At 33.1% G+C, this 7,765-nt stretch overlaps 1 pseudogene; it reads left to right on the forward strand.

Annotated features, from left to right (window-relative positions):
* LOC149540114 (beta-glucosidase 22-like) overlaps positions 1-7,534 on the forward strand; it is a 43,309-nt pseudogene extending 35,775 nt beyond the window's left edge.
* The last annotated feature ends 231 nt before the right edge of the window (positions 7,535-7,765 follow it).

A 7,765-nucleotide genomic window follows, 5' to 3' on the forward strand; every position in this document is an offset into this window, starting at 1 on the left:
ACCATTCAAGAGCCATGGCTAGTAATTTTCTTCTTTCTACTACTCTCCCACTCATTTCCATGGGCCTATAATTCTCCCCATAACATCATATGCCTCAAACTCTATAACCAACATCATCCAAACATCCTGGTCCACCTTCCCCATGAGCTTATTTAGGCATTCGATAGTTGGATTCATATCCCCTATTGTATGTTGATGACACTTTTGATAGAATTGTCCATTTTGTTAAGTCTCTCCTTCAGATTCTCTGTCCCTTTTATTAATAATTATACCCAACTTTTCCATCTTACTTTCTTCCAACACACTACTTTAGACCTCTTCGATCTTGGCTTGAAGAACTATGTAGTTCAAATTAAGAGTCTTAATTGAATTAAAAGTCCATTTCTCCATCTGAAAAGCATAAGGAGAATATATTTCACTATTTTTAGAGCCACTAATAGTGGTTCAACCCTAACATCCCTTATATCCTCCTCCAATAGCTTTAAGTTAACCTCATTAGGACCAACCATTCTGAGCATGTTATAAGACTTCTCATTGTCTTCCTTTTCCTTAACCCCAACATCCTCAACCTTCTCATTCTATTGAACACACTTATCAACCTTATCACCTGAAATATTGGGAGAAATATGGACATCATGCTCAATAGAATCCATATAATTCACCAAACAAGGTGCCTCTTTGTCTTCCTCCTCTTCATTCTCATCCAAGTTTTTGGCTTTCTTTTCCAAACTCTTCTCACTAGGTGAGGCCTCATCCTTCTGCAAGGAATGGTGAGACACAAAAGAAGGAGATGTACTAGAAGGCCTACACAACCTTTCAACTAACCCATAAGATTTCTTGTTATCCGCTTCCTTAGTTTTCGAGCCATACTCTTCATAGCCTATCCAAAAGTGTTTTCCTTCAACATGTCTTCAACACTTTACCTTTCAACAAAGTTTCCATCTCTTTATAGTTCACCATCAACTTCTTTCTTTTGGAAAACTCTAGTGTCAAGCTTCATTCAATTTTTCAATGATATATTTCCCTTTCCCTTTACAACTACTAGGACCCAAGGTGTTACCCTTATTTTGAGGAATGATTAGCAGTAAAGGGTCTAAAATATTCTTCTTCATGAACTCAAAAATGTGGAGCATAAGCCCTTAATGTGAAATCAGCTTGTTGGGTTTCTCCCTAAAATCTTTAATATCACTCAAAGAGAATATCACCAAACTAAACTGAGAGTAACCAATGTATTCCTCTAAAGCAAAGTACACATTTTCATCAAAATTGAGTAGTTAGAATATTTTTCCTAAAATTCCAATAGAAATCATAAACGTTTTCATCATAAAATTTTTGTTTCAAACATAAATCAACTCTAAAATTCCAATTTGAAAATTAAATCAACCTATAAGAAAATCCAAAAACTAAAAATAATTCAAAAAATGATAACATTCAAATTAAAAATATTTATGATAAACAGTTGTATACCTACAACAAAAAAATAATATTAACAAGATTAAGAATATTAGAAAAATAAAACCAACAAAAAATATTTCTCAACCAAATAAATAAGGTAGAGAACTTTAGAATATGTTTGAGAAAAACCATATCCTAACAACCTCTCATTTGTGTGTGTTTGTGAAAACATTGGACTATGTCTAAAGAACCAAATAAATGTCACTTTTTAGAGAGTCTTTAGTAAAACTAATTAAAAATCTAATGCTCACAAATGACTATGTAGATATAAAATAGGGCCTCCTTCCATCTAGGCTATGTTTCATTTTTATTAAGCCGATAGGCTTTTTGTGGGAGCTTTGCTCCCAGAAATTCAATTTCTCATAGAAAAGTTGTCATTAGTAAAAGGATTTTTACATTTTCTAATTGATTTTTAAATGAAACAAAGAAATGTTTAAAAAGAATCCGATGTCAAGTACAAGTTTCTATTTTTCATGTTCTATTTATTAGGTAAGTTTTATCATGTTTCTATAACATATTAAACAAGGTAATTGAGGCCTCATTATAACAAATATTTATATTATAAACCATTCTATGAGGTTGTGACTTCTTTGTGAAACTTGAGAGTTATTGGAGCTTGAGCTAGTTGACAAGATTGATTTTTATTCCAGCGATTCAAAACTCTAGGCATGAAGACCTTTCTTCGAAAGAACCTAAATTTGCATGAAAGGTTTTAAGTCATTGTAGGACTTCCAGAAGATTTGTGTGGATTTGAAATAGTGGAGGTGCAAATTTCACATTTCGCTTCCAATTGAGACAAAGAAAAGAATTTTAGAAAAAGAAGAGAAATTTTCAATTTTGGAAAAAGCTATGTATGTACATGTAGTGTATGAGCTTAGAAACAAGAAGGAATTGGATAGCAATGCAACAAGTGACTAAATGTGATTTATTGTACATGTATACATAACCAAGTTGATTAATTCACTAAGCTTGTTCTAGAAGAGCTCCTAATAATGTTTGCTTTTAATTATTTTTGGAAAAATTGGACTCCTTTGGTAGTTTTTTTAGTCTCTCTTTTTAAAAAAAAATGTATAAACTTAAATGGTAAATTATTGAAATTTTAGTTAATTTTAACAGATTTAAATTATTTATGAGTTTATTTTTTCCATTTAAAATCAATGGATTAAATTTTTCAAAAAATATGAATTAGAATTGGAGTTGTGAAAGATTTTTTGATTTATTATTAGTGTAGAGAAAAATATTTCAATTGTTGAAAGTTAATATATTTATAAATATATTATGATTTCTTTTTATAAATACGTCACAATCTTGAAGTCTAAAAAAATTAAAAAGAAAAAATGGAGCATTATATTATATTTTGTTTTGTTTGTATCAACATATATATTATGCTACAAAATTTTTTGTTACTGTATACAAATTTTTGAGCATGATTGTAATTAATTCACAATATGAATTTGTTTTAAAGAAGAAAAAAATTATTTAGTGTACAATTTTTCCATCAATTCTAGTTTTGTTAAACATATAGTCTACATATAAAATGTTGAGATATTTTATTAAGGTTCAATGAGTCTTGGGTGTTCTTGAGTTTGTTTTGGGGGTTCCATTATTTTTCCTAGTGTTTTTGTCTTTATTGTTGGTGGTTCTCATTCTCAAGATGGAGAATCTCTAGTTCATTTTGTTGTTGTTGGTCCACCTACCCTTTCTCCTATTTATGGGGTTTTATCCTCTATAACTAGGTCATCCCCTTGTTCTATATAATTTATGTAGGAGCATCCTGCATTACTCTGCTATCATGTACATCTTTGTTCATTTTACTAGTTAGTGCCAAGTTCTAGTCATTGTCAATTGTAGTTGTTTCTAAGTTGTTCAGTGTTCACCAAGTTGGTCTACGTTGGTTGAGTTGTTTAGTGTTGGTGAAGTTGTTCTATGTTGGCCGAGTTGTTCAGTGTAGGCTAAGTGTTCCTTCATATGCCGAGTGATCCTAATGTTTGCTGATGCTCGATTCCTTCTTTGACCAAGTTTTTCTATGATTGGTTCCTAATATGGGTTGACTTATGTATTTAATTTGGGTCATGAATTTAAGGTAAAGATCTTGTCTTCGGATATGTACAGACTGTTTAAGGTCAGCCTTTTTTTTAATGATCTAGAGATTCTTTTGTAAGTCATTTTAGCAAGTATAAATGGGGGTGTTTAGATTAGGTGGAGTTAAAAAAACTTTAATGAGTATGCTTAGGTGGAGTTAAAAAAGAACTTCCCATCTTCTTTAGGGCACTCTATTACGATACTCCTAGTTAAAATTATCTTTAAGCGGAAGGAAACTTGTGGGAGAATAATTGTTTGTCACTTTCTTGTATTGACTACTATATAAGAGTGTTTCTATGCATCTCTACAAATCTATGAAGAAAACGTGTACATGATTCACAAATTTCAGTATTCTTTAGAATAAGTTATGTTTAATTTTTTGGGGTTTTTATGATTTTTTTTTTAACCCTTGCAATTTCTTTCTTTACATAACTCACTTTGAAAGAGAGATCATAAGTTCAAATGTCATTGAGGGTAGGGTATGTATTTCTCCTTTGTAACACAATTAGGTGTTCTTCACAAACTAGAATATAAGGTAGTCTCATATTATTGTCACCATATGTAAACCTAAAAATGCATGCCATCTAGACTATAAAAAAAAAAAAAAACCCTTTCCCTTCCATTTACCTATAGCTAAATATATTCAACTAGAGAGTTCCACCATTCTTACCTCTAATATTGTTGTTATAAAGGTAAAAGGTTAAATCAAAACGACCGAGTGATCCAATGATTGCTACACACGAAACTTTTAAACCCATACGAATATAGCCAGCAATTTCAAATTCAACACGATTTCGGCTATGCTCCAAATGCTCTATGACTTTCTCAGTCTCATTAACAACATTGCTCTACACAAAAAGGTTATTGTAACAGATTTGATTGATGGACTGTGTGGTTGCTATTTGTAATGGATCTTCGCTTCAAAGCTGCTAGTTCATATCCTCCCTCTCTTCATTATACGTATACCTCAATTTACTAATGCCCTTCCTACTTGCAAACCAAACAATCTTAAATTTTTAACTAATATTCCATTTGTAAATGGATTTGCTCACTTTAGGGAGTAAAAGATGGAGATTGCTACGAGAGAAACAGTTTTGTGATTCAATAAACTCACTTGAGGTTGACAGGGAAAATGCCTGATCGAAGCAGTGGGGATGTTGCTGCAGATCAATACCACCATTATAAAGTAATCTCTATTTCTACAGTATGGTTGATTTTTTCTAGTCTCTAGAAGTTGATTTAACTTGAAATTATTTTTAGGACATCCATCTAATGGTTAAGATGGGATTAGATGCATACAGATTTTCCATATCATGATCTTGACTTATCCCTGGTACTACCAAACAATATTCCCTCTCAACATTGAAACTAGCAATCACAGAGTCTTCAATAATTTTTTACTGTAAAACTCTACATTCTTATTGAAAAAAGTTCTTTAAAAAAAAATACAGTATCGTAACTTCTTGTTTGCTGTAGATGGAAGGGGTGCCATCAATCTGAAGGGATTGGAAAACTAAAACAATCTCATCAATGAAATCATTTTCCATGGTATTGAATGCTTTCCAAAACGAAAAACAAGATCACTTTCCTAAAACAAGATAACTTTCCATGGTACTGAATAGAGAATAAAGAAACTGAATTGAAGATTGAAGGAACAATTTAACCTAAAAGACATGTGAATCAATACTTTTGTAAGATTTGCAGGTATTCACCTGCATGTTACCTTATTCCACTTCGATTTTCCACAGAACTTGGAGGATGCCTATGGCAGATGGCTCAATCCCAGAATAGTGTAATGTCCCAATCTTTAGTTAGTCCTCAACTTGGTATTACTTTGTAAATTACAAACTACACTTCATTAAAATGTATTTAAAAGTGACTGTGGTTATTCAAGAAGCCATTCTTCACACAATCAGATGCCTTAACAGTTTTTTCGTAGCTGTTGTTAAACAGACAAGATTTCAGAGGTTTTGCAGAAGTGTGTTTAAGAGAATTTGAGGACAGAGTGAAGTACCAGACAACTTTCAACGAGCCAAATGCATTTCCCCCTTGAGTTATGACATTGGTTGGTGGCCTCCCCAATGCTGTTCTTATCCATTTGGACTATCTGTTAATTGTAGTGCAGGAGATTCTACAGTGGAACCATACACGGTGGGTCATCATGTTTCTTATCTCATGCTCAAGCAGTTGAGCTCTGCAGAAAAAAAAATTCAGGTTCTAGTTTTGAACATTCAAAATAATGGTGATATTTTTTCTTGAGTTGAGTGGTTTTCTAAGAAGGCTCAAGTATTCTCCCTTCAATGGAGCACTATCAAATCACAAGCTTTAGCACTTGAAATCACAAGCTAGGCATTATATCTTTAACAACTTGATTAGTTGATATTTTCTGCAGGTCAAGCAAACAGGATTCATCGCCTTGGCAATTTTTGCACCATGATTTGTACCATTAACAAACTCATCCGAAGACATAGCAGCAACTCAAAGAAATTATGACTTTTATAATGGTTGGTAAGATTTTACCGGTTTCAAATGAGAATGCTTCTCGAAACCCTGTCATAGAATTTCGCAGGATATATAGCAATTTAATATACTTTCAATTTTTCCTTTCTTCATATCCAAAAGGTTCGTACATCCTCTTTTCTTTGGGGACTATCCTTGGAGCATGAAAAAGGTTGCAGGGTCAAGGCTGCCTACTTTCACCAAAGAACAATCTTAAAAGCTAAGGGGATCTTTCAACCTCATTGGGTTGAACCATTACAGCACTCTATGTCTCAGACTTATCTGATCATGGGATTTCTGGTGAAAGAGATTTTACTATGTCTCAAATCTCACAGATAGGGGAAAAATACGTTCAACCAGATTACTAAACTTTGAATAGTTATGAACTATTTTATACACTGATGTGTGTAATGCAAGGTGGTGTCGCTATTGGAAAGGTAAACATATAAATATAATTCTTCCTTCCACACTTCTAATTAGCCAAACTTATCTATATTAAATCAAACTTATTATTAATATTATTCAGATATAGTAATAAAATAATGCAATTGCAGATAGCACCATCTGGACTAGCAGTCGCTCCATGGGGATTGCAAGTATTATTAGAATATTTCAAGGAACACTATGACAACCTACCTATACTGATCTATGAAAATGGTATTATTTCTGTGTATTTACAAGATTTATGGTATGTTTGGTTTTAGATATCTAAATCAGAAGAGTTGGGTTTAGTTTAAAAAGTCAAGATCACTTCGAATTGGGATAAATATGTTCTAAAGCCAGCCATCCCCTCTTAGCTCTATTAAGGTATTTTGATTAGTAAGTGTTAAATATGAAGTGTAACAGTCCTTGGCTTATTTCTTTTGTCATATTTAGCGATTTTTCATATTTCGAGAGTAAAAGCAGATAAAGTAGATAATTATTATATATCTGCCATAACGGTGAATAGAAGATATTGCAATAAATTTTCATAGATGTAAACATTAATAGTGAACCGTCCAACTTGCAGTGCTACATGTCTTTATCAGTGTCTCCATGTTTGATTTTGCTGTATTGTGTTTAATCCGCTCTTTAAAGCTCAAATATAATATAAACCTTTCTGTTTATGCATATGGTTTTGCTTATGATAAAAAAATATGTTATACTTTATAACATTACAATGACATAAAGATTGATTTTAACATTTCATTGGGGAGATTTGCAACTTTTTTGTTTCCTGCTTGATTTATTTTTTGAATTTGGATGAGTGTGGACGGGTTTGGTCTCAGATCCCTATTCAGACGTGCATCTTGTTTTGATTGCGACTAGGGTTACCCAAGGGAATGTCGATGTTGTTCGTCCTATTGGGGGGGTGCCGATGGAGTCAATGGCTCTGTTGGTGGGCCAGGAGGTTCAAATGAGTCATACTAGGGCTCTGTTGGTGGGTCAGGAGATTCAAACGAGTCATACAAGGGCTCTAGGTTATAAGGAAGTGGTTCTTTTGAGAGAAGGTGGCTAACATCCCGTTGGAAGCTCCCAAAGTGATTAGTGGTGAGGAGGGGGTGGAAATAGTGGTACCACACAGTTTGGTTGATAATGTGTTGGCTAATCTGAAGCTCTACTTCATAGGTAGATTTATTTCCTTCCACCCATTGATTGAGATGGTCAAGAAGTGGGTAAGTTAGAGATGGAAGTTGAAGGGGAGTGTGATGGTTTCAGCCATGTCGGGAGGCCTATTTTGCTTTAAATT

Source organism: Cupressus sempervirens, chromosome 9, assembly GCF_028749045.1.
Source record: "Cupressus sempervirens isolate cs-2001-9-10 chromosome 9, ASM2874904v1, whole genome shotgun sequence".
In the NCBI taxonomy this organism is placed as follows: domain Eukaryota; kingdom Viridiplantae; phylum Streptophyta; class Pinopsida; order Cupressales; family Cupressaceae; genus Cupressus; species Cupressus sempervirens.